The sequence below is a fragment of the Pristiophorus japonicus genome, chromosome 4 (genome assembly GCF_044704955.1).
Source record: "Pristiophorus japonicus isolate sPriJap1 chromosome 4, sPriJap1.hap1, whole genome shotgun sequence".
Lineage (NCBI taxonomy): Eukaryota > Metazoa > Chordata > Chondrichthyes > Pristiophoridae > Pristiophorus > Pristiophorus japonicus.
Window position 1 is genome coordinate 74244210 of NC_091980.1, and position 27723 is coordinate 74271932.

The window sequence follows — 27723 nt, forward strand, 5'->3', positions numbered from 1 at the left end:
TACAAATAAATCCAACCTGAATAAACATTTATAAGCAAAGAAAAGATTAAATAAACCATCTTCCTACCTGTGTGAAAGTGCTTCAGCCAGCCTCACAAGTTCGTTCGTTCGTTCCCGACGGCAGGGGGGGAGGAGGAGGCCGTTCCCGACGGCGGGAGGGAGGGAGTGCGGGCCCGCCCGCCCGAACGCAGCGGGGGGGGGGCGGAGGAAGACGTTCCTGACGGCGGGAGGGAGGGGAGTGCGGGCCCGCCCGCCTGAACGTAGCGGGGGGGGGGGGGGGGGGGGAGGAATCCGTTCCCGACGGCGGGAGGGAGGGGAGTGCGGGCCCGCCCGAACGCAGCGGGGGGGGGGGGAGGAAGACGTTCCAGAGGCGGGCGGGAAGGAGACAGTGAGAAGGCTGCAGGAAGCCTCAGTGCTGATGTGCTGATGGCAATGTGCTTTTATAAAAAAATGTTCAAAAATTAAACAGCTACAAAGAACTACAAAAATGGCCGAGTGCCAATGTTTTCCTTCACACTGCGCGTGCGCGAATGCTCCAACGCGCATGCGCAGGGTTGCCAGCAGGAAAAAAACTAATTTAAATAGTACCCGCCCCCCTGGGCGCCACGCCAAACAGACAAGGAGCTGCAAGGCTCTCCAGAATCGCTAGTTTTTTTTCCGGCGCCGTTTTAGGCGCGAAAAACGGGCGCCCAGCTCGGAGGGGCGCCCGTTTTTTATCGTGTGGAAACTTGGGCCCATTGAGTGGGGATAAGATTCTATGTACTAATAACCATCAGCTATAGTAGGAAAAGCTGGCCCACTTGTCTCTTCCCCTTTGATAATAGGTAGCCAGATCAGTTTCCTGGCTGAAAATTTCTACTTGTCCTATTGCAATGAATATAATGCAAAATATTGGAACTCTGAAATTAAAACAAAAACGGCTTTAAAAAAAAACACACACAACAAGTCAATCAGCATCTGCCGAAAGAACAGACAATTGATTTTTCAGGTTTGTACTATTCTTCAGAACTGAAAATAAGAGGCGGATAAGCACAATAATAGGATCAGGGAGGGGGGAAGGGGAACATATTTTAAAAATGTACAAGTGAACATAGAGAGGAAGTATCAGTGGAATGATGGAGAGATGTCTCCTGCATTGATGGATTATGTGATAAGTGAGACAATATTACTTGATTTGCTTCATTCTACCTGTCAAAATATCTGCTGTATTGAAGTGTATTGTCTTGAGTATGGTTAGAGTGGCAAAACATTGTCACTAAGAGGTTAGAAAATATACTAAATCTCAATGGCAGGACACATTAGAGAGTTACTGTACAGTATGTCAGAGTTTTAATGCTCTGGGAGGCCCATCATACAAGGTACCGCCAGACCAATAAACATCTGACTCTCTGCTTAAACAGCCTAAGTATTTGCTCTGTAGTGGAGTGCATACTTTTTTGTTTCTGCTGTATTCGGGTCCAGTTGGCATTTAGGGTTGGGTTGGTGTAACAGGATTATGAGCCATGTTCTAAATCATTGCTACTGCTAGTCCTGTCCTGTTCAAATATTAGCCAAGGATGAAGCAGTTAAACATCAACTCTTGAGTATTTTGTTTGACATCACATGCCACCTGCATGTTAAACTAGAAATCTTGCAATGGGTGTTGTATCACTTTTGGATTTACCAATCTCCATCTGGATGCATAGCACTCTGGGAAAGGCAGCAATGCCGTAACATTTTTACTGTGAGGCCAATATTTGAGGAGAAACGAATGGACTTGCCAATGTTCTGGACTTTGGGGGTAAAAAGGTGGGTGATGCTAGTCAGAAAATTAAGTGAAGATCCATTCTGCTGTGGATGGGTGGATGCAAATGTGGTCAACCTTTTCAAGTTGGCATCTGAGCTGACAGCTTCCTACGGAGCTCCTCTCCTGTGAAATTCTGTTTTTGCCTATGCATTATCATTCCTTCCCCTTGTTCTCCCCACCCAATCCCACCCCTGGTCCCCACTATCCCAATGCTTAAGACCCCTTGGCCCTTTAGTTTAATCTATAATTTAATAAAAATATATTATGAGAAGAGCAGCTGAGTTTTGTTTACAAACCCAAAGGTAGCAGAAAATTTACTTTGCACATCTACACCCTCCACGGTCTCCCGCCCAGGAATTTGGAGAGTTTCTTTATGCTGCTGGGTAAGAGTTATAAAGTTAGGGGTCATCTTCTGCAAGCCAGGTAAAAGAAAAGAGAAACTTCCAATGGTTAAGATGAGATGCAGGAATATCCCAGTGTCAGCATGCAGACCATAGTGGGTATGATAATTGATACATGAAATATTCAATTGCCAGCTCTTTCATTAGATAGGAGGATTCTTTTGGACTGAATGGATGTGAGTGAAGCAACATTTCCAGGTGAAGGTGGGAACAAATGGGCACCCTGCTGTATAATGGATGTTTATGGTAAGGTTTAAAAATATTTTAAAGACAATGTGAAAGAGCAGTCATTGTAAGTATTGGCTATGCTCAGGGCACTGTATTAATAGCAGGTCATTGTGGATTCTACTTAGCTGATCTGGTAAAGTTATTGAACTTTTTCCTGCACTGCTTCCAGGTGCATAGTGTCGTGGAGGTGGCATTCACACTAAAAGTACATGCTTTGTAAACCTTTCAATTTAAACTAATGAGAGAGGAGCTCCTTGAACAAGTGTAGCTTTCCACTGGGTAAAATAAAAAGAGGTTCAAACCAAGCAGGATGAATGGACTACCACATTATTGGAAATCATATGGTAGCTGTCAGTCTGAGGTCATCAGATTCTATTACTGGGCACATGGTCACTAGGTGGTGAACCTATGTCACAATGGGATGCCTCTTGCACCTTAGTGACAGCAGTGGAGTTGGAATATGTTGAAGGTTCTGTTGTTGGATACAGTGGAGCTTTACTTGAGCAGTGAAAGGGTTAGACTTGGGATCCTTATGAAAATGTCTATATTGTACTCCGACACTGATGCCTATGAAGTCATTGCCATTTTAGGAAAGGGAACATTCGGAGAAGTGACAAAATGTTGCAAAAGGAACACTGGCCACTATGTGGCCATAAAGATACTCAAGAACTATACTTTCCGGAAAGGGGTCATCAAGTGTGAGTTAAAAATGCTAAGAATGTTGGGAAGTGTGGATTCAGAGAAGTTCCATATTGTTCGTTTTTTTGAGTCCTTCAGTGACAATGCCAGGCTATGCCTAGTGTTTGAACTTCTAGAACAAAATTTATACGAATATCAGAAGAAGAATAATTTTGTTCCTCTGCCAATCAGGCACATTCGCTCGATTACTAAACAGCTGCTAATTGCTCTGCAGAAACTGAAGGAGCTCACTATTGTCCACACAGACATCAAACCCGAAAACATCATGCTTGTTGAACAGGCTCAATTTCCTTTTAAAGTCAAGGTGATTGATTTTGGTTCTGCCTGCATGTTGTCTGAAATTCAGCAACTTAAAGGTATGTATTTGTTTTCATTTTTTTTTTAATTGACTAGGCAAACCTGGACATGTACAATGATGACCAGTCGGTGATGAATGACTATTGGTTTGAGCAACTAATGAAGGAGTCTTGCTATGAGTCGAAACCAACCAGTAAATTGGTGCACTTCGACACCTGTTCATTTAAAAAAAAAGATTCAAGTAGTAAGTGGTTCCACCGGTACGCTCGCGGCCTTCCGCGAGAGGTGGGCACCGGAGGGACTGGAGTGCATCATCACGCCCGGCAACCAAATTTTAATTTGATTTTACGTTTTAAAGTTAATTTGTTTTAATTGCCGGTGCTTTTAGTGTCCCCTTCCCTTTTATAGGGGGCACTGGGGAAAAATTGTGATTTTAGTGCCCAAAAAAAAAACCAAAAAAAGAAAAACACAAAAAAAAAGGGGGGAAAAAAAGGGCCTTGTAAATGTCTGGAGTGTCACCCAGGTCGGGTGGCACTCTTTAATGTTTTATGTTTTCGCAGGTAAACTCAAAAGAGTTTCAAGTAGTAAGTGCTGATGACATCGTTAGGGTAACAAGTTGAGAAAGCAGCTAATTGACTTGTTCCATGAATTCAGAGGATTTGTGTTTCAATGATCAAATATAGCATCACACCTTCATACCTCATTTTAAGTTTAAAACCATTAAGGTGATTTATTTAACTAAAGTCTAACAAGAAGATAAGTGACATTCCCATTGAAATGTATAAAATTCTTACAGGGCTAGACAGGGTCGATGCTGAAAGGCTGTTTCCTCTGGCTAGAGAGTCTAGATCCAGGGGTCATAGTCTCCGGATAGGGGGTTGGCCATTTAGGACTGAAATGAGCAGTTTCTTCACTCAGTGGGTTGGGAATCTTTGGAATTCTCTACCTGGAGGGTTGTGGTTGCTCAAGTATATTCAAGTCGGAGATCGATAGTGTTATGCATGTAAACATTACAAATGTGTAAGACTTGCCACCAGGGGGCGCACCTGTGGGAGACCCAAGGGTCACCTGCACACCCTGGGCAAGCAGGTATAAAAGGCAGTCTACCGTGCTGCTTCCTCACTCTGGAGTTACAATAAAGAGACCAAAGTCAAAACAGTTTGAGCTTAAGGTGTACAGTCTGAACGTAACAATTGGCGACAAGTAACAGATCACGAACTTTCACGCAGTTATGGGTGCCATTGGTATTCTTGAGAGATTTGTTGAGGGTGATGATTGGGAAGCCTTCGTTGAGCATCTTGAACAGTACTTCATGGCCAACGAGCTGGAAAAGGAAGAAACCACGGTCAAGCGCAGGGCGATTCTCCTCACCGTTTGTGGGTCCACAATATATGGCCTCATCAAAAATCTGCTAGCACCGATGAAACCAATGGAGAAGACATATAAAGAGTTGTGCACACTGGTTTGAGAACACCTCAAGCCAAAAAACAGCAACTTAATGGCCAGGTATCGCTTTTATATGCACCACCGCTTCGAGGGCCAGGACGTGGTGAGCTATGTCGTCGACCTAAGATGCCTTACGGGACCGTGCGTATTTGCTCGATTTTTGGGGGAAGTGTTGCGGGACTCTTTCGTGCTTAGAATCGACCACGAGGTCATTCTTCACAAACTGCTCTTTGCCGAATCCCTAGATCTAAGCAAGGCCATCACGATAGCCCAGGCTTTTATGTCCACGAACGATATCACTAAACAGATATCATTGCAGCATTGAAGCTCACCGGCAAGTACTGTGCATAAAATAACACCATCAGCAGGCAGAACTGTACATGGCAGAGCCTACACGCCCGCAGAGGACAAACCTAGGATGACTCAGAGTCCACCGTGGGGCGTGAATGCGAATCCATTAACACCATGATGGCGCTGCGGGGGTAATCATCGAGCCCATCAATGTCGATTCAAGCACTACGTATGCAAAGGCTGTGGAACAATGGGGCACCTCCAGCGAATGTGCAGACGTGCTGCGACTCACCACGTGGCAGAGTCAGCAGAAGATGACCGATCCGGCGTGGATCACGTTGAACGAGTAAGAGAGGTAACTCAGCCCGAGGCTGAAGAGGAAGTGTATGGGGTACACACCTTCACCACCAAAAGCCCTCCGATAATGTTAAAAGTCAAATTAAATGGCATTCCAGTTTCCATGGAATTGGACACGGGGACGAGTCAGTCAATTATGAGCCAGAAGGCTTTTGAGAAACTGTGCAGCAACAAGGCACAAAGGCTAAAACTAAGCCCGATACACACCAAGCTGCGCACTTACACCAAGGAGCTCATACCAGTCATTGGCAGTGCGGCAGTGAAGGTATCATATGATGGAGCTGTGCATGATTTACCACTATGGATTGGACCAGGCGATGGCCGAATGCTATTCGGCAGAAGCTGGCTAGGAAAGATCCGATGGAACTGGGACGACATCAAAGCACTGTCTTCGGTGGATGATGCATCGTGCGCCCAAGTGCTAAACAAATTCCTGTCATTATTCGAGCCAGGCATCGACAACTTCACAGTCACTTAAGTGCAGATCCAGATAGTCCCTGATGCATGACTCGTTCATCACAAGGCCCGCGCGGTTCCATACATGATGCGAGAGAAAGTCGAGATTGAGCTGGACAGACTTCAACGAGAGGGAATCATATCACCAGTCTAGTTCAACGAGTGGGCCAGTCCAATTGGTCCGGTGTTGAAAAGTGATGGGACGGTCAGAATCTGCGGGGACTGCAAGGTAACGATCAACCGAGTCTCGTTACAGGACCAGTACCCACTACCCAAAGCGGATGACCTGTTTGCAACGCTAGCAGTGGGGGGGAAGTCATTCACCAAGCTGGATCTAACCTCTGCTTACATGACACAGGAGCTGGCTGATCCTTCGAAAAAATTGACGTGCATCAACACGCAGAGTACTGTTCATATACCACAGATGCCCCTTTATGATTCGCTCGGTGGCAGCCATCTTCCAGAGGAACATGGAGAGTCTGCTGAAATCGGTTCCATGCACCGTGGTGTTCCAAGATGACATCTTGATCACTGGTCACAACACCACCGAACACTTGCACAACCTGGAAGAGGTTCTCAAGCGACTGGACAGAGTGGGACTCAGGCTGAAATGCTCCAATTGTGTTTTCCTGGCGCCAGAGGTCGAATTTCTGGAGAGAAAGATTGCGGCGGACGGCATCAGACCCACAGACTCTAAGACGGAGGCCATCAAGAATGCACCCAGATCACAGAATGTGACGGAGTTGCGTTCGTTCCTGGGACTCCTCAACTATTTTGTAACTTTCTACCAGGGTTGAGCACTTTGCTGGAACCATTGCATTTATTGCTAGGTAAGGGTGACAACTGGGTTTGGGTTAAATCTCAAGAGACAGCCTTTAACAAGGCCAGAAACCTGCCGTGTTCTAACAAGTTACTTGTATTGTATGACCCATGTAAATGTTTAGTACTAGCTTGTGATCCATCTTCGTACGGGGTCGGTTGTGTGTTACAGCAAGCCAACGGGTCAGGCAAACTGCAACTGGTTGCATATGCGTCCAGAAACTTATCTAAGGCTGAAAGAGCCTACAGTATGGTTGAGAAAGAAGCATTAGCAAGCGTATACGGGGTTAAGAAAATGCACCAAAATCTACCTGGGCTCCGGTTCGAGCTTGAAACCGACCACAAGCCGCTCATTTTGTTGTTCTCCAAAAGCAAAGGTATTAACACCAATGCATCGTCCTGATTCCAAAGATGGGCACTAACGTTATCTGCGTATGATTATGTAATCCACCACAGACCAGGCACTGAGAACTGTGCTGATGCCCTCAGTCGTCTACCATTGCCCACCACCGGGAGGAAATGGAGCAACCCGCAGACTTGCTTCTTGTAATGGATGCTTTTGAGAACGAGGGGTCACCCGTCACGGCTCATCAGATCAGGACCTGGACTAGCCAGGACCCTGTGCTATCACTGGTAACAAGATATGTCCTCAATGGGAGCTGGTCGGCAGTCCCAGGGGAAATGCAAGACGAAATTAAGCCGTTCCACCGACGAAATGTCCATCCATTCGAACTGCCTATGAGGGAATCGTGTAATTTTGCCAAAAAAAGGCAAGGAAACGTTTATACGCAACCTTCACAGTACTCACCCAGGCATAGTCATAATGAAGGTTATCACCAGGTCGCACGTTTGGTGGCCCGGCATTGACTCGGAGTTGGAGTCATGCGTACACCAATGTAACACTTGCTCACAGTTGAGCAATGCATCAAGGGAGGTCCCACTGAGTCTGTGGTCATGGCCCTCCAAACAGTGGTCAAGGGTCCACATAGATTTTGCTGGCCCCTTTCTAGGAAAGATGTTCCTCGTAGCAGTGGACGCTTACTTTAAATGGATTGAATGTATAATAATGTCGTCATGTACATCCACTGCCACTATTGAAAGCCTTCGGGCCATGTTCGCCACCCATGGTTTGCCCGATGTCCTTGTTAGTGACAATGGACCATGTTTCACCAGCTCGGAATTCAGCGAGTTCATGACCCGCAATGGCATCAAGCATGTCAAGTCTGCGCTGTTTAAGCCTGCATCTAATGGTCAAGCTGAACGGGCAGTCCAAACCATCAAGCAGAGCTTGAAACGCGTGACAGATGGTTCCCTGCAAACCTGGTTATCTCGGGTTCTGCTCAGCTACCGCACGCGACGCCACTCGCTTACCTGGATTCCCCCTGCAGAATTGCTAATGACAAGAGCACCCAAAACCAGGCTCTTTAGTCCACCCGGATCTCAATGATCATGTAGAAACCCAGCGTTACCGGCATAATATGTACCACGATTGCGCGGCTGTATCACGTGACATTGAGGTTAATGACCCTGTGTTTGTTTTTAATTATGGTCATGATCCCAAATGGGTAGCTGGCACTGTGTTAGCCAAGGGGGGGAATAGAGTGTTTGTTGTCAAACTTTTGAATGGACAAATGTGCAGAAAGCACTTGGATCAGACCAAACTGCGGTTCACTGACAACCAAGAACAGTTTGAAGAGGACATTACCATCATTGATCCACCCACACACACTTAACCTGCAATCGACCTCACTGTCAACCACGAGGATGAACCCACCATGCCCGACAGTCCGATCAGACCAGCCACACCGCAGCACAGCAATGATCCAACCGAGTCACCCATGCCAGGACTTCAACTCAAGTGATCAACCCGGGAACGCAGAGCCCCGGATCGCCTCATCTTGTAATTAACTTGCACATAAGACTTTGAGGGGGGAATGATGTTATGTATGTAAACATTACCAATGTGTAAGACTTACCACCAGGATGCGCACCTGTGGGAGACCCAAGGGTCACTTGCACACCCTGGGCAAGCAGGTATAAAAGGCAGTCTACCATGCTGCTTCCTCACTATGGAGTTACAATAAAGAGACCAAGGTCACAACAGCTTGAGCTTAAGATATACAGTCTTGTGGAGTTATTCTGAACATAACATAGATTCTTCGGCACTAAGGGAATTAAGGGATTATGGGAATAGGGTGGGAAAGTGGAGTTTATGTAGAAGTTCAGCCATGATCCTATTGATTGGTAAACCAGGCTTGAGGAGTCCTATTGCCTACTCTTACTCCTATTTGTTATGTTATATTTGCAATAGAAATCCTACCCCCTAACTCCAGTGAAAAATAAGAAGGATTCCAGCTCTAAGTGCTAAACTAACCAATGTCTTTTCTTCAGACATTTCTTACTCCTGCAGGAGTCTGCTCTAATCTAAATGAACTCTTCGAAATTTCAAACTGACCAGTTCCTCTTCATGAGATTTTCAACAAAAGTCCACTCAAACAGAATCATAAGAACATAAGAAATAAGAGCAGGGGTAGGCTACACGGCCCCTCGAGCCTGCTCCACCATTCATTAAGATCACGGCTGATCTTCCATATCAATTCCACATTCCTGCCCTATCCTTTATCCCTTGATTCCTTTCGTGCCCAAAAATCTAATGATCTGAGTCTTGAATATACTCAACAACTGAGAATCCATAGACCTCTGGGGTAGAGAATTCTAAAGTCATCTCAGTCCTAAATGGCCAACCCCTTATTCTGAGACTATGACTGTTAGTTCTAGACTTTCCAGACAGGGGAAACAGCCTCTCACTATCTACTCTGTCAAGTCCTTGAAGAATTTTATATGTTTCAATGGATTACCTCCTCCTCCTCCTCATCCTCCTTTTCCGCCTCCCCTCTCTCCTGAGGTGGACTGGCAATCCCATCTGGCAATTGTTGTCCTCTCCTGATAGCTAGGTTATGCAACATGCAGCACACTGCAATGAACTCAGTGACCCACTGAGGGTGGTATTGTAGGTTGCCTCCTTAGTGGTCCAGGCACTTCAGAACTCCAATTGTCTTTGATGATATTGCGTGTGGCTATATGGCTTTCGTTGTAGCGCTTCTCGGCTTCTGTCTGGGGCTTACGCAGGGGGTCATGAGCCAGCTGGCAAAGCCATATCCTTTAACCCCCAGCATCGAACTGTGTCCTTGTGGCTGACTCTTAAATAGTCCAGAGACAATGCTCTCACGCAAGATGTGCGCATCATGGATGCTCCCTGGAAAATTAACATTTGCTGCCATGATTATTTGCTTGTGGTCGACAACGAGTTGCACATTCAGGGAATGGAATCCCTTTCAGTTCTGAAACACCTCTGCATCCTGTAAAGGTGCTTGCAGGGCAAGGTGCGTACAGTCTATTGCTCCCTGCACCTTGGGGAAGTTTGCTATTAGCGAGAAACCCAAAGCCTTCTTATTCTGTGCCTCCCTGCTTATAGGGAAGTTTATAAAGTCCATCCTGCATGCGTAAAGGGCTTCAGTCACTTGTCGAATGCAGCAATGTGTGGTGTGCTGAGAGATGCAGCAAATTTCACCAGCTGAGGCCTGAAAGGAGCCCGATGCATAGAAATTGCCACAGTAACCTTAACCTCAACGGGCAGTGTGGTCCTGATGGTGCTGGTAGGCTGCAGATCTCTCTTAATTAGCTGGCATATCTCACTGTTGACCTCCTTTCGGAAGCACAGTCTTCTAACACACGTGTTATTGGACAAGTCCAGGTATAATCGCTTATCCCAATAAATGCATTGGTTGTAATGTCTCCTCCTCCTCAGCAGTCTGCCACCTTTGGGCAAATAATGTTCTTCATTGAACCTTCTCCCATCTCTATTCTGCAGCATGCGAGTAGTCATCAATACTGGTTGAGAAATTACAGACCCCATCACTATAAATGCCCTAATCTGTCTTTAAAATTCTTAAATTGTCCTCAACAAATACAATATAAACTCAAAATTAACCACAGTGTGATTAGATGATTGGCAAGATTCTAAAACGCCCTTAAAATCATTCACTAATTACTTCAATGCTCCCATCCACTTCAAGCAGCCTTTTATTAACTTCCTCTATACTGCCAAGTTAAGGTCAGGTGAGTGCAGCTTTTCTTGAATGTCTTTTTGGACGAGCGATCGTTTGGGCGCAATATGGGCGAAATGCCGAAAGTAGCACTCAGCGATAATCTGGACGATATTTGGGCGCTAGTTTCCATTATAAACAGTATTCTGGGCCTTGCACGACTGAGGACATTGGATTTTATTTTTTAAAAATAGGCTGGGCGATTCAGCTCATTTCTGTATGCCGAAAGTTGCGCCGGTAATAAATGGGCGATAATCGGGTGTTAGTTTCCATTTATCATCAAATATGGGCGATAAACTGAATCTCAGCGCTAATGGGCGATTATGTGCCGAAAGTCTAGCCCATATAAACTCCAGAAAATATAGGCCCATTATACTCAATCTCTCCTCTCAACCTAGCAAATCTTCGTTGTACCCTCTCTAAGAGAAGAATATTCATTCGGTAAGGAGATCAAACCTGCGCATAGTTCTCCAGGTGTAATCTCACCAAAGCCCTATGTATATTTGCAGCAAACCTTCCTTACTCTTATACACCAACCCCCTTGTAATAAAGGCTAACATATCATTTGCCTTCCTAATTGCTTGCTGCGCCCGCATGTTAACTTTCTGTCATTCGTGAATAAGAACACCCACACTCCTTTGAATACCAACATTTACTAGTCTCTCACCTTTTTAAAAAATATTCTGCTTTTCTTTTCAGTTTTTTTTATATCACAGAAAGCATTATCGCTAGTTCCTCGATTTTCAATATCCAACCATTCAGATTTAAGAAGGAATGGTCAGTCATACACAAGCAGAGCCAATCACATAGCAACCGTTTAACTTTGAACTATTCCTCTCTTTCTCTCGAGCCTATAACTGAGGATGCTTCCAAGTATGTACCAAAATAAGTTTAGTACAGGAAGCTGAACTGCAGTCAGTTTTTAAACTACTTAGGTGCTGTGACTGGATTTAACAGAACATCCACCAATCCAAAACTAGAGCAAAATGCCTAAACTTATTAAATGATGTAACCATCCTCTGTTAATCTTCTTAAAGCTGGCATTGAGGAGAGATGAAAAGTTTTAAAAACTATGTGTAATACTGGGTCCATTATTAGTGACAACCATAGATAGAAAGTCACGTCTTGCCAAAATTTCCTAAATGTCCCTCTTGTAGCCATTGATATAATGGAGAAAATCTACAGCTTCCATCCAGAAATGGGCAACTATTGGAATTAAAAATATCTTGGCTATTGACTGAATATTCTTGGTTCTTTTGAGTCTAATCCACAGATTGATAATATCATTGGTACAAAACCCCAGACACTATTACTTCTACAATGCCCCAGACACTGTGACCCGATCACTGGTACAATGCCCCAGGCATTGAGAAACTATCACTGGTACAATGCCCAAGACACCAAGATATTATCACTGGTACAATACTCCAGACACTTAGGGCTCAATTTGCGCCATTTTTTTGGGCCTAAATTTAAAAATCCAAGTTTCCCCAACCTTTGTGCAACAGTGTAACTCAGTTAGTTACGATTTTTTTAGGTTCATTTTTTTTTGCATCATAGGGGGCGTAATCTGATGTCTGTGCCAGTTTTTCACAATTACGGAAGTTTGGCCAATTTAAATTTCTCCGAGGACGGCGTGTGCGACCATGCCCGAAAAACCTTTTGGACACTGAAGAGAAACCAGCGCACGTTAAAACATTGGCGCAGAAAGAAGCCATTGTTTTTAGGCAAAGTTTTGGAGGCAGTCAAGAACACATTGTTGTGTATCTGTAAAGCATGCACTCCCATGTTCCACCACCAGGGAGCGCATCCCCTGAAGTCCCAAGGGATCCCAGCATCCTTTGGGAGCACTGTATATAAGCTGGCCCCTAAGGCCTGTACCTCACTCTGGAGTGTCTTAATAAAGACTGAGGTCACTGTTATTTTAACTTCCCTGTGTGCAGTCTCATCTATGTTAGGAACACAATAACTGGTGACGAGTATACGCATTCAACGCAAAGATGCAGCAAACTGTGGGCATCCTGGAGAAGTTCTCGGAAGGGTAGGACTGGGGACGGCTAGACCAGTATTTTGTAGCCAATGAACTGGACGGAGAAGGAAATGCTGCAAAAAGGAGAGCGGTCCTCCTCACAGTCTGCGGGGCACCGACCTATAGCCTGAAGAAGAATCTTCTGGCTCCGGTGAAACCCACAGATAAGTCGTATGAGGAGCTATGTACACTGGTTCGGTAGCATCTTAACCTGAGGGATAGCGTGCTGATGGCGAGGTATCGATTCTACACGTGCCAGCGATCTGAAGGTCAGGAAGTGGCGAGTTACTTCGCCGAGCTAAGGCGACTTGCAGGACAATGTGAGTTTGATGGCGACCTGGAGCAGATGCTCAGGGACTTTTTTGTACTGGGCATTGGCCACGAGACCATCCTACGAAAACTTTTGACTGTAAAGACACCGACCCTCAGTAAGGCCATTGCGATAGCACAGGCATTTATGTCCACCAGTGATAACACCAAACAAATCTCTCAGCACACAAGTGCAAGCAATGATCATAAATTAACTGGAATTATGTTTGCGAGCAGAAATGTACAGGTCAGAAACCACAAGTCTGCAACTGCCAGCAGGCCTCAGGTGACCCAGATGACTCAGTCCACAACAAAGGATGAATGCAAGGCAATTCACACCTTGTTGGCGTTGTGGGGGCTTCCATTCAGCCCATTCATGCCGCCTCAAAGGGTATGTTTGCAACAGCTGTGGAACAATGAAGAACCTCCAACGAGCTTGCAGATTAGCTTCAAGCTCTGCAAAACCTGCTAACCACCACGTGGCAAAGGAAGATCGGTCCATGGTGGATCAAAGCAATTTTGAGCCTCAGAGAGGAGGCAGATGCTGAAGTACACGGGGTGCACACATTTGACGAAATGTCCACCTATAATGCTAAATGTAAAATTGAATGGCTTACCCATAGCCATGGAACTGGACACTGGCGCTAGCCAATCCATCATGAGTAAAAAGATGTTTGAAAGACTGTGGTGCAACAAGGCACTCAGACTAGCCCTGAGCCCCATTCACACAAAACTGAGAACGTACACCAAAGAGCTCATCACTGTCCTGGGCAGCACCATGGTCAAGGTCACCTACAAGGGCACAGTGCATGAACTGCCACTCTGAATTGTCCCGGGCAATGGCCCCACACTGCTTGTAAGGAGCTGACTGTGCAAAATCCGCTGGAACTGGGATGACACCCGAGCGCTATCACATGTTGATGAGGCCTCATGTACCCAGGTTCTTAACAAATTTTCTTCCCTTTTTGAGCCAGGCATTGGAAACTTTTCCGGGGCGATGGTGCGGATCCACTTGGTCCCAGAGGCATGACCCATTCACCACAAGGCGCGAGCGTTACCTCACATGATGAGGGAAAGTGTGGAAATCGAGCTGGACAGGCTGCAACACGAGGGCATCATCTCCCCAGTGGAATTCAGCGAGTGGGCCAGCCCGATTGTTCCAGTACTCAAAAGTGATGGCACGGTCAGAATATGCGGCGATTATAAAGTAACTATTAATCGTTTCTTGCTACAGGACCAATACCCGCTACCTAAGGCAGAAGATCTATTTGCAATGCTTGCAGGAGGCAAGATGTTCACCAAGCTTGACCTGCCTTTGGCCTACGTGATGCAGGAGCTGGAGGAGTCTTCGAAGGGCCTCACCTGCATCAACACGCACAAGGGACTGCTCATCGACAACAGATGCCCGTTTGGAATTCGGTTGGCTGCAGCGATCTTCCAGAGAAACATGGAGAGCCTACTCAAGCCAGTATCACGTACGGTGGTTTTTCAGGACAACATATTGGTCACGGGTCAGGACACCGTCTAGCACCTACAAAACCTGGAGGAGGTCCTCCTGCGACTGGATCGCATAGGGCTGCGGCTGAAGAGGTCGTAATGCGTCTTCATGGCAACAGAAATTGAGTTTTTGGGGAGAAAGATCGCAGCGGACGGCATTCGGCCCACAGACGCCAAGACAGAGGCTATCAGGAACGCACCCAGGCCACAGAACGTCACGGAGCTGCGGTCGTTCCTGGGACTCCTCAACTATTTTGGTAACTTCCTACCGGGGTTAAGCACCCTCTTAGAGCCCCTACATGTGTTATTGCGTAAAAGGTGAGAACTGGGTAGGGGGAAAAAAACCAAGTGATGGCTTTTGAGAAAGCCAGAAACATTTTATGCTCCAACAAGCTGCTTGGATTGAATAACCCGTGTAAAAGACCTGTGCTAGCATGTGATGTGTCGTTGTATGGAGTCGGGTGTGTATTACAACTAGCTAACGTTGCGGGGAAGTTGCAACCTGTCGCCTATGCCTCCAGGAGCTTGTCTAAGGCCGAGAAGGCCTACAGCATGATTGAGAAAGCGGCATTAGCATGTGTGTTCGGGGTAAAGAAAATGCATCAGTACTTGTTTGGCCTCAAATTTGAGCTGGAAACCGATCACAAGCCCCTCATATCCCTGTTCGCTGAAAACAAAGGGATAAATACTAATGCCTCAGCCTGCATACAAAGGGGGGCACTCGCGCTATCAGCATATAACTATACCATCTGCCACAGACCAGGCACCGAGAACTGTGCGGATGCTCTCAGTCGGCTACCATTGCCTACCACGGGGGTGGAAATGGCACAGCCTGCAAACTTGTTGATGGTGGCGCAGCCCGCAGACTTGTTGATGGTCATGGAAGCATTTGAAAATGATAAATCACCTGTCACGGCCCGCCAGATTAGGACTTGGACCAGCCAAGATCCTCTGCTGTCCCGAGTAAAAAACTGTGTACTGCATGGGAGCTGGGCCAACATCCCCATTGAAATGCAAGAGCTAATCAAGCCGTTCCAGCGGCGAAAGGACAAGCTGTCCATTCAGGCAGACTGCCTGTTGTGGGGTAACCGCGTAGTGCTACCCAAAAAGGGCAGGGAGATGTTCATCTTGGATCTCCACAGCACACACCCGTGTATAGTAATGATGAAAGCGATAGCCAGATTCCACGTGTGGTGGCCCGGTATCGACTCTGACTTAGAGTCCTGTGTACGGCAATGCAGCGTGTGTGCTCAGTTGAGCAACGTGCCCAGAGAGGCACCACTAAGTTGGTGGTCCTGGCCCTCCAAACCATGGTCGAGGATCCATGTCGACTATGCGGGCCCGTTCCTCATTAAAATGTTCCTGGTGGTGGTGGATGCTTTTTCAAAATGGATTGAATGTGAATTAATTTCGGGAAGCACCGCCACCGCCACCATTGAAAGACTGAGGGCCATGTTTGCCACCCACGGCCTGCCTGATATACTGGTCAGTGACAATGGGCCATGTTTCACCAGTGCCGAATTTAAAGAATTCATGACCTGCAATGGGATCAAACATGTCACCTCGGCCCCGTTTAAACCAGCCTCCAATGGACAGGCAGAGCGGGCAGTACAAACAATCAAGCATAGCCTTAAATGAGTCACAGAAGGCTCACTCCAAACCCGCCTGTCCCGAGTACTGCTCAGCTACTGCACGAGACCCCACTCACTCACAGGGGTGTCCCCGGCTGAGCTACTCATGAAAAGGACACTTAAAACCAGACTCTTGCTGGTTCACCCCAACCTGCATGATCAGGTAGAGCAGGCGGCAGCAACAAAATGTAAACGATGGTCGCGCCACTGTCATGGGAAATTGATCTGAATGACCCTGTGTATGCGCTAAACTATGGACATGGTCCCAAGTGGATCACGGGCACGTTGATAGCTAAAGAAGGGAGTAGGGTGTTTGTAGTCAAACTAGACAATGGACAAATTTGCAGAAAGCACCTGGACCAAACGAGGCTGCGGTTCACAGACTGCCCTGAACAACCCACAGCAGACACCACCTTTTTCGAGCTCACAACACACACCCAAAGGATCAACGACACCACCCCGGACCAGGAAATTTAACCCATCATGCCAACAGCCCAGCAAGGCCAGGCTCACCCAGCAGTCTTGCAGGGCCAACAACACGCCAGCCCAGCGAGGGCACAGCCAACACACCAGAACAGACATTTGTACCGAGGCGGTCCACCAGGGAAAGAAAGGCTCCCGACCGCCTCACCTTGTAAATAGTTTTCACTTTGACTTTGCCGGGGAGTGACGTTGTGTATCTGTAAAGCATGCACTCCCATGTTCTGCCACCAGGGAGCGCATTCCCTGAAGTTCCAAGGGATCCCAGCATCCCCTGGGAGCGCTGTTTTTATAGGCCGGCCCCTAAAGAGTGTCTTAATAAAGAATGAGGTCACTGTTACTTTAACCTCCCTGTGTGCAGTCTCATCTGTGTTAGGAACACAATACACATAACTATCAATGATCAACATAACATTTTTAAAACTTAAAATGCAGGAAATGGATGCTTAATGGAATTCTTTAAGTTTTCATTTTTTTAAAAACTGACACACCACCACCAAACGTCTCCAAACCGGGCTCGAGGGTCGGAGTGTCGGCTGGCAGAATCGGTCCCTCGCCCGGACACAGGGGCTCGGAGTTCGGCTTGAAAAGAAGCCGGGGAAAAGGGGAGCTGTGAAAGGCTACAAAACGCATCAAATGAAGCCTGGGGCGGGGGTTGGAAAGCGGACTTTCCCGATCATTGCGCCTGCTCAGACCTGGGTGTGGTCCATACTATGGCATTGACCTTGGGGAGAGAGACCAAAGAACCTTGTCTTGCCTGCCGTTTTGAGCTTCTTGCAAAGGTAGAATTAAATCATTGGGCCAATACTAACAATGTCATACCTTGTACAATCTTTCTGCATGATGATGCTGCGGAGGAGACAATTGATTTGACGTCATCACATGAGGAACCTCAGAGCCCGTAGGGTGATGGGCAGGAGGCCTTACCCACATCGGGTATATAGAGATAGGCCTTTGTACCTGCACCTGAGTGATGCAGACTATGTCAGAAGGTTGTGTTTCTGCAAAGAAGTTGTAACTGAGATCTGTGAGTTAGTAAAAGCAGACCTGCACCCTAGAAGCGTCAGGAGGACTGCTTTGTCAGTTGAAGTGAAGGTTATAGCTGCACTTTCATTTTATACATCTGGATCATTCCAGGCTACAACTGGGGATGTGTGCGCCATTTCTCAACATGCAACACATATCTGCATTCGGCAGGTGAATGCTGCACTTTCTGCCCGGAGGAATGACTACATAAAGTTCCCCATGACCACCCAGGCAATGTGTGAAAGGGCTGTGGGATTCTCCAGGATTGCTGGCTTCCCAAAGGTACAAGGCTGCATTGATTGTACCCACATCGCCTTGCGAGCACCTTTGGAGGATTCCAAGATGTACAGGAACAAACAAGGCTTTCACTCCGTTAATGTGCAGCTCGTGTGTGACGACATGCATCGCATCATGTCAGTTGATGCAAGATACCCTGGGAGCACCCATGATGCGCTCATCTTATGCCAGAGCGCTATATCTGCCATGTTTCAGCAGCAGCCAGAAGGGCACAGCTGGTTACTGGGAGACACCTGGCTCATGACGCCCCTGCACATAACCTGGACGGAAACTGACCGGGAATACAACATGTTGCATATTGCGGCACACAGCCTAATAGAGAGGACCATTGGCATCTTGAAACAGCGTTTACGATACCTGGACCATTCCGGAGGCTACTTGCAATATTCCCCTGAGATTGTCGGTCAGTTCACTGTTGGTGTGCTGCATGCTGCATAACATAGCCATCATGAGGCAGCAGCAGCTGATAGTAGAAGACCCACCTGAGGTGAGAGTGGCTGATGATGAGGAAGATGTAGATGATGAGGAGGAGGATGAGGACGAGGAAGCCATGCAACTACCTGAACCCGGAGCACGATGGTTACCTTACGTCAGCAGCTCATCCGTGAACGCTTAGCTGCCTGAGGGCTCAGCAGCAACTATTCCAAATGGATCATGTTCACCGGTTGGACCTGTTCCGTAATGTTGTGTTGATGGAACAAATGATGGAAATTATTATTCTTTACTTCAAAAAGTTGTGTAAGAAAATAGGAGCAGTAGTAGGCCATTCGGCCCTTCGAGTCTGCTCCGCCATTCAATATGATCATGGCTGATCCTCTATCTCAACACCATGGGCCCAAGTTTCCACATGATTTGCGCCTGATTTTTAGGAGCAACTGGTGGAGAACGGACTATCTTAGAAATCGCAATTCTCCACATTTTTTTTTTCTGCAGTTCTAGTCAGGTAGAACAGTTCTACTTTGGAACAGAATTTTTTCTTCAAAAGGGGGCGTGTCCGGCCACTGACGCCTGATTTCAAAGTTTCCACAGTGAAAACGTACTCCAAACTAAGTTAGAATGGAGCAAGTGAAGATTTTTGTAGAACTGAAAAAACCTGTTCTACACATTAAAAAATCAGGCGCAGGTTACAAATTAGGCGTCCAGAACGAGGGGGGGGGGAGGGGGAGGGAAGTCATTAAATTCTACAATAAATCCTTACTTATACTTCTACAAATATTATACAAATAAATCCAACCTGAATAAACATTTATAAGCAAAGAAAAAATTAAATAAACCATCTTCCTACCTGTGTGAAAGTGCTTCAGGCACGGAGAATTCTGCAGCCGTTCGTTCCCGTGGAGGGGGGGGGGAATTAAACAGTCGTTTCGTTCCCGCGGGGAGGGGGGGAATTAAACAGTCGCTTCGTTCCCGCGGGGGGGGGGGAATTAAACAGTCGTTTCGTTCCCGCGGGGGAGGGGGGGAATTAAACAGTCGTTTCGTTCCCGCGGGGGGGAGGGGGGGGGAATTAAACAGTCGTTTCGTTCCCGCGGGGGAGGGGGGGAATTAAACAGTCGTTTCGTTCCCGCGGGGGAGGGGGGGAATTAAACAGTCGTTTCGTTCCCGCGGAGGGGAGGGGGGGGGAATTAAACAGTCGTTTCGTTCCCGCGGGGGGGAGGGGGGGGGAATTAAACAGTCGTTTCGTTCCCGCGGAGGGGAGGGGGGGGGAATTAAACAGTCGTTTCGTTCCCGCGGGGGAGGGGGGGAATTAAACAGTCGTTTCGTTCCCGCGGGGGAGGGGGGGAATTAAACAGTCGTTTCGTTCCCGCGGGGGAGGGGGGGAATTAAACAGTCGTTTCGTTCCCGCGGGGGAGGGGGGGAATTAAACAGTCGTTTCGTTCCCGCGGGGGAGGGGGGGAATTAAACAGCCGCTTTGTTCCCGCGGGGGTGGGGGGAAGGAGACAGTGCGAAGGCTGCAAGTGCTGATGTGCTGATGGCAATGTGCTTTTATTAAAAAAAATTTCAAAAATTAAACAGCTACAAAGAACTACAAAAATGGCCGAGTGCCAATGTTTTTTTCACACTGAGCATGCGCGAACGCTCCAACGCGCATGCGCAGCGTTGTCGGTAGGAAAAAAACTAATTTAAATAGTATCCGCCCCCTCCCACTTACAAAATCGGCGCGAGTGTAGGCTCCGCCCCCCTGGGCGCCGCGCCATGCAGACAAGGAGCTGCAGAACGTTCCAGAATCGCGATTTTTTTTTTTAGGCGCCGTTTTAGGCGCGAAAAACGGGCGCCCAGCTCGGATGGGTGCCCGTTTTTTATCGTGTGGAAACTTGGGCCCCATATTCCCTCTTTTTCCCCCATACAGCTAGATGCCATTTGTTTCTCTAAATCTATCTATCTCCCTCTTAAATATATTCAGTGACTTGGCCTCCACAGCCTTCTGTGGTAGAGAATGTCACAAGTTCACCCTCTCAGTGAAAACATTTCTCCTCATCTCGGTCCTAAATTTCCTACCCCGTATCCTGAGACTGTGACCCCTTGTTCTAGACTTCCCAGCCAGGGGAAACATCCTCCCCACATCCGGTCTATCCAACCCAGTCAGAAGTTTATACATTTCAATGAGATCCCCTCTCATTCTTCTAAACTCTAGTGAATACAGGCCTAGATGACCCAATCTCTCCTCATATGACAGTCCTGCCATCCCAGGAATCAGTCTGGTGAACCTCCGCTGCACTCCCACTATGGTATGTTGACTTTGTTTAATCCCGTTGATATTATCGAAGTGTGCCATTATCACATCCTTTATAATAGACTAGCATTTTCCCCACTACTGATGTCAGGCTAATCGGTCTGTATATCCTTTCTTGGGTAAGGAGACCAAAACTGCACACAATACTCCAGGTGCGGTCTCACCAAGGCCCTGTATAACTGTAGTAAGACATCCTTGCTTCTGTACTCAAATCCTCTTGCAATGAAGGCCAACATACCATTTGCCTTCCTAACTGCTTGCTGTACTTGCATGTTTTCTTTCAATGACTGGTGTACAAGGACACCCAGGCCCTCTGTACATAGACACTTCCCGAGCCATCACCATTTAAATAATACTTTGTCCTTATGTTTTTTTCTACCAAAGTGGATAACTTCACATTTATCCACGTTATACTGCATCTGCCATCTGTTTGCCCACTCACTCAACCTATCTAAATCGCCTTGCAGCGTCTTTGCATTCTCCTCACAACTCACAATCCCACCTAGTTTTGTATCGTCAGCAAACTTGGAAATATTACATTTTGTTCCCTCATCCAAATCATGTATATATATTGTAAATAGCTGGGCCCAAGCACTGATCCCTGTGGTATCCCACTAGTCACTGCCCGCCACCCTGAAAAACACCTGTTTATTCCTATTCTCTGTTTCCTGTCAGTTAACCAATTTTCAATCCATGCCAATACATTACCCTCAATCCTATGTGCTTTAATTTTGCACACTAGCCTCTTATGTGGGACTTTATCAAAGGTCTTTTGAAAATCCAAATACACTACATCCACTGGTTCTCCCTTATCTATTCTATCAGTTATATCGTCAAAAAACTCCAATTAGTTTGTCAAATATGATTTTCCTTTCATAAATCCATGTTGACTTTGTTTAATCCCGTTGATATTATCCAAGTGTGCCGTTATCACATCCTTTATAATAGACTCTAGCATTTTCCCTACTACTGATGTCAGGCTAACCGGTCTGTAGTTCCCAGTTTTCTCTCTCTCTCCTTTTTTTAAATAGTGGGGTTACATTTGCCACCCTCCAATCTGCAGGAACTGTTCCATAATCTATAGAATTTTGGAAGATGACAACCAATGCATCTACTATTTCCATGGCTACCTCTTTTAGTACTCTGGGATGCAGATCATCAGGCCCTGGGGATTTAGCTGCCTTCAGTCCCATTAGTTTCTCCAGCACTATTTTCTTACTAATAATCATTTCCTTTAATTCCTCTTGCTCACTAGACCCTTGGTTCCCGAGCATTTCTGGGCCGTTATTTGTGTCCTCTTCCGTGAAGACAGAACCGAAGTATTTATTTAATTCTACTATTTACTTGTTCCCCATTACAAATGCTCCTATTTCTGACTGTAAAGGACCTACATTTGTCTTCACTAATCTTTTTCTTTTTATGTTCTTGTAGAAACTTTTGCAGTCAGTTTTTATGTTTCTTGCAAGTTTTCTCTCATACTCTATTTTTCCCATCTTAAATCAATCCCTCTTGGTTCTTTTTTGCTGAATTCTAAACTGCTCCCAATACTCAGGCTTGCTACTTTTTCTAGCAACTTTGCATAACTTCTCTTTGATCTAATACTATCCTTAATTTCTTTTGTTAGCCACTTTTCCTTTTGTGTTTTTACGCCAGAAAGGAATATATAACTGTTGCAATTCATGCATTCATTCCTTAAATATTAGCCATTGCCTATCCACCGTCATGTCTTTTAATGAATCTTCCCCATCTATCATAGTCAATTCATTCCTCATGCCTTCATAGTTTCCTTTGTTTAGATTTAGGACCCTAGTTTCAGATTGGATTACTTCACTTTCCATCTTAATAAAGAATTCAATCATGTTATGGTCACTCTTCCCTAAAGGACCCTGCACAAAAAGACTGTTAATTAACCCCTTCTCATTACCAATCTATGATAGCCTGTTCCCTTGTAGGCTCCTCAATATATTGGTCTAAAAACCACCTCGTACACACTCCAGGAATTCATCTTCCACAGTATTATTACGAATTTGGTTTGGTCAGTCTATATGTAGATTAAAGTCACCTACGATTACAGTAGTACCCTTGCTACATGCATCTCTAATTTCATGTTTGATGCTGTCCCCTACACTACCACTACTGCTTGGAGGCCTATAGACAACTCCCACCAATGTTTTCTGTCCCTTGGTGCTCCTTAGCTCCACCCAGACGGATTCTACATCTTGATTTTCTGAGCCAATATCCTTTCTCACTATTGCTCAGATTTCATCCTTTACTAACAACGCCACACCACCCCCTCTTCCTTTTTGCCTGTCCTTCCTAAATGTCGAATATCCTTGGATATTCAGTTCCCAACCCTGGTCACCCTGCAATCATGTCTCCATAATTGCAACTATATCGTATCTGTTTACATCTATTTGCGCTGTTAATTCGTCTACCTTATTACAGATGCTTCGTGCACTTAAATTTGTCTTCATAACATTAGACATCTTGTGTTAGATTTTCCATTATTTTTGCATGCATAAAGCCCAGTTAACATCCATTTTACTGCTGAAATGAGGTATAACGGCCAGATATCGCCCATTTAGCCACAAAATGGAAACTGATGCCCATTTTTCGGAGACTTATCGCCGAGCGTTACTGTGAAATAGTTAATTGTCTTATGATGCCATTCATTTCCTTTTAGAGCGCAATTTAACCTCGTAGTTGGGTTGGATCAATGTAACGCCGGGAAAAATAATACCGCCCGCCCACTTTTTTTGGACAGAATCATCAGAATGGGCAAAACCAACGGCCATAATATTGTCCAGCATTACTTTCAGCATGTAATTAACACTGAGGTTCAATAATACCGACCGCCGACTTTTTTTTGTCGTAAAGATCACATTTGCCAAAACTAATGCCCGGTATATCGCCCAGCGTCACTTTCACCACCTCACACACATCTCGCCCACAATATCGCTTGCCCAAAACACCGCTCTGAAAAAGCACCATTTTTCAAATTGCAGGCCGCTTCAACTTTGGGGGAGTTTGCATTGACTCTGGACTTCTTCTCAGGTGAAGTGACCATCTCAACAGATATATTTTCAGACTCTGGATGATTGGGTTTTACTGTTTTAGTGTGGAAATTATTGCTTCTCATCAATCGCTATTATACTTTCATTGGAATGGGGCCAACCATTTCTCAGCCGGCATCGATTATTATGCAGTTGCTGCAGAGTGCAAATGGCACAACGTCTAATGCACATCATTATGTGCCCAATCGAAGACATGCCAGAATGAGGAGGAGATCCAGACCATACACACCCCGCACTTACAGGGAGAAGAGGTTTTACCTCGACGTGTCCGAGCACACCTGCCTTTGGAGACTGCACTTCAACAAGGTGGTGATCACTGAAATATGTGAGCTCATCAAGCCACATATGCAGCCTGCCATCAGGACATCACTGTCTGTCGAGGTCAAAGTCACTGCGGCACTGTCGTTCTCTGCGTCCGGTTTCTTTCTGGCCTCTGCAATCGAGATTTCCCTTCTGTCTCACCAGGCCACGCATCGCTGCATTAGACAGGTCACGGAGGCCCTGTACGCATGAAGGATGGACTTTATCAGCTTCCCCATGACCACGGAGGCTCAGACTGACAGGGCTGGAGCATTCTACTGCATTGCTAAGTTTCCCAGGGTAAAGGGAGCAATACAGTGCACTCACATCGCCATGCGGGCACCTCCTCAGAACCCGGAGCTTTTTTGTAACAGAAAAAGGATTTCACTTCCTGAAGGTCCAACTAGTTGTCGACCAGAAGCAGATAATAATGGCAGTGAAAGTGTCCAGGCAGCTTCGATGAGGCTCACATCCTGCAATAGAGTGCTGTCTTTGACATGTTTAAGAATCAACTACAAGGACAATGCTGGATGCTTGTTGACAACCGATATAGCCTAGCCACCTGGCTGATGATCCCCCAGTGTGACACCCACACCGAGGCCGAGAAGCGATACAACCAGAGCCACAGAGACACACGCAATGTGGTCCAGAAAACAAATCCTGTGCTGAAGCAGCGCTTCAGATGGCTAGAGCACTCAGGAGGGGAGCTACAATACAACCCTGAGCAAGTAGCTCAATTTGTGGTTGTATGCTCCATGCTGCACAACCTGGCTATCAGGAGGGGACAAGAATTGTCAGAAGGACTGATGGTCCACCTCAGGAGAGAGAGGAAGAGGAGGACGAAGGGCTGGATGCTGACCTCGGGCCAGACAATCAGGCTGACTATGCAACCATGCCCACGACCCCTCCAGACCACAGGAAAGGGCCCATAGTGGCAACAGAGCTGCAAGACTCTTGCGCCAGGAGCTCATAAATGAGTGATTTGCCTGAAAGAATGTTGCTGTAATTGAGAAAGCTGACACACTGCTGTGTGTGTGCAGCTCAGACATAAATGGTGGGCATCACCTTGGTGTCAGTTAAAGTTTAAGTTGATTCAAGTTAAGTTTTACTTAATCCTTTCATGTTAAGGAATCACCAGTGTGTAACAGTCTAGCTATCTGAGACTGCGCAACGAGGTTATGTTCAATAAAAAACATTTTATACGATCAGTGGTCTGAAATCATAAGTATCACGGGCAAAAACACCCTACCCCCACCCCATTTTTTCGACCATTGACATCAATCAAATGGTCACAGAATACAGATGCAAAGCAGGAGGGTGGCCCCCTCCCCCCATACATTACAACAAATTGCACACACCCAGATGGAGATATAACACAGCCATCACCTGCTGACATGCACTTCACTTTCCTTCCCCCCTCCCCTTCTTCTCCCCACCTCTACTCCTTCCCCTCCTCACTCCACACCGCCTGGCCGAGGAGCTCCTCAGGCGGTGGTTACATGGGTATGGGAACAGGGGGGTGCTGAGGTGAGAACATTCTCGGATCCAAAAGCAGGATTTTGGTCCTACCTCTCGTGTCGTTGGCACTGGTGGTGCGGAACCGAGGGGTGGAGTGCCGCGCTCCGGGACCACTGGGAGGCCTGTGCCACGAGTCTTCCTGGCTATCGCATCCAGGGCCTCCGCCATCCACGGAACGTATTCTGTCATGGTGCCGGAGATGGTGGCCAGCTGTCAGGATATGCCTCCCAATGCATCGAGGATCTGGTCACCAATGTCTATAGTTTTCCTGGACAACATAACCATCTCTCCGCTCTCATCTGGCGCTCGTGGACCAGACCTGCCGCATCCACGAAACCTCCGCAGGTTCGGCGCCGTCCTGGGGACAAATGGGGCGTCCTGTGGCGAGGTGCTTGGGCCCGGTGCTTCCAGAGTGGAGGCGGGAATGGCTGGAGGAGCACTAGATGGCCTTGGTGGAATGCCTTTGGAGCCTGGCGATGCAGGTTCCTCGAAGTCGGCGCTCTCATCCGTGGAGAACAGACCCAGCCGACTGACAGGCGAGAATCGGAGCTCCTCAGCAGATGTAGGATCGTCTGCCGAGTCCGGCCCCGTGCCGTCACCTTCTGGCCTCTGTGGTCTTGCCCGGGTCCGCGCTGCTGGCTGAGCTGCAAAACACAAATGAGGTTATTAGAGGAGAAGGGGGTGCCAGGGTCACAAGGTGAGTCCAGCGCTACACACAGCATATGCATGACAAAAGCACTACCGCTATCAAAATTGTCACAGACATCACATTTCATGACCATCAACACATTGTCATTAGGCTAGCATTATTTATAGGACAATTTTAGAAATCATCTATCATATATGATTGTTCGGCTAGGAGTAGGTGTGGCATCAATTGACCTTACATCACGCAATGGTGTATACTTTACTCACGTGGCATCACTTCAGGGTCTGCAGCTGCTTGCGTGGCTGTCCGGGTGTGCTTCCCCACGAGTGTGAGCACCCGCTCCTCGATATCGGTGACGTCGCTGATGACTGGTGACCCCCCCACCCGTTCGCTTCTGCATGGACCTCATCGTCGATAGCTTCTTCTGTAAAATGTAACAGGACGACATGGCATGAGATCATTGCATGATATCATTGCTAGGTACTGTCACAGGGACTGATAGAACACATAACCGACAGATGTAATCGTGATTATTATGATAATTATAATTCTTTACCTAAAGACGTAGACCATGAACGCAGGCTTTGAGTACAACATTCCCAGTAAAAGTGAAAGACCTCACATCTGATTATCGTTACTCATGGCTCTTACAAATCAAATTATATAAATATATAAGTACATGTAAATAAATGTAATACTCTTGCGGATCCAACAATGTTGTTCCATCGCTTGCGGCATTGGTTGCCCTCACGCACCTCGTTTGTCGCTGATGAGACCACCTCTGCTGTCTCAGCCCATATCTTCTGGTAGGCCTTTGGGGTGGGCTTCCCACGCCTTCCCTGGGTCAAATCACCCCAGTGTAACTCGACCTCCTGCAGGAGGGAGGCACTTGCCTCGTCTGAGAACCTCCTTGCTCTTTTGCGTTCTCCAATGTGTTCCTCTCCCAGCTTACTACTCTCGCCAGTGTCAGTCTCCACTGCGTGCTGTGTCACCTCCTCCTCTCCCTCCATTATAGGCACCAAATTCAGGCAAATATCTGGCTGGTAACAGCTAATTTTTTTTATCCCAATTTGCTATAAAGCTCTAAACTTTCCTTCCTTCCTCCCAAAGCAGCCACACCACACCCACACACGCCTTCACTCCCTCTCTCTCTCTCTCTCTCTGTCTCCTCTTATGCGCATGTCATGATGACCCTTGACCTCCTGAATCGCGGGAATCGAGCGTTGCCATGCCGTTGCTAAGGACAGTGACACTTTATGGCAGAAGGTCAGAGAGATTTAATGCTAACGCCCAATT

At 46.7% G+C, this 27723-nt stretch overlaps 1 pseudogene; it reads left to right on the top strand.

The window, feature by feature from the left end:
• The first annotated feature begins 2953 nt into the window (after window positions 1-2953).
• Window positions 2954-27723, top strand: part of LOC139262460 (homeodomain-interacting protein kinase 4 pseudogene) — a 45079-nt pseudogene continuing 20309 nt past the window's right edge.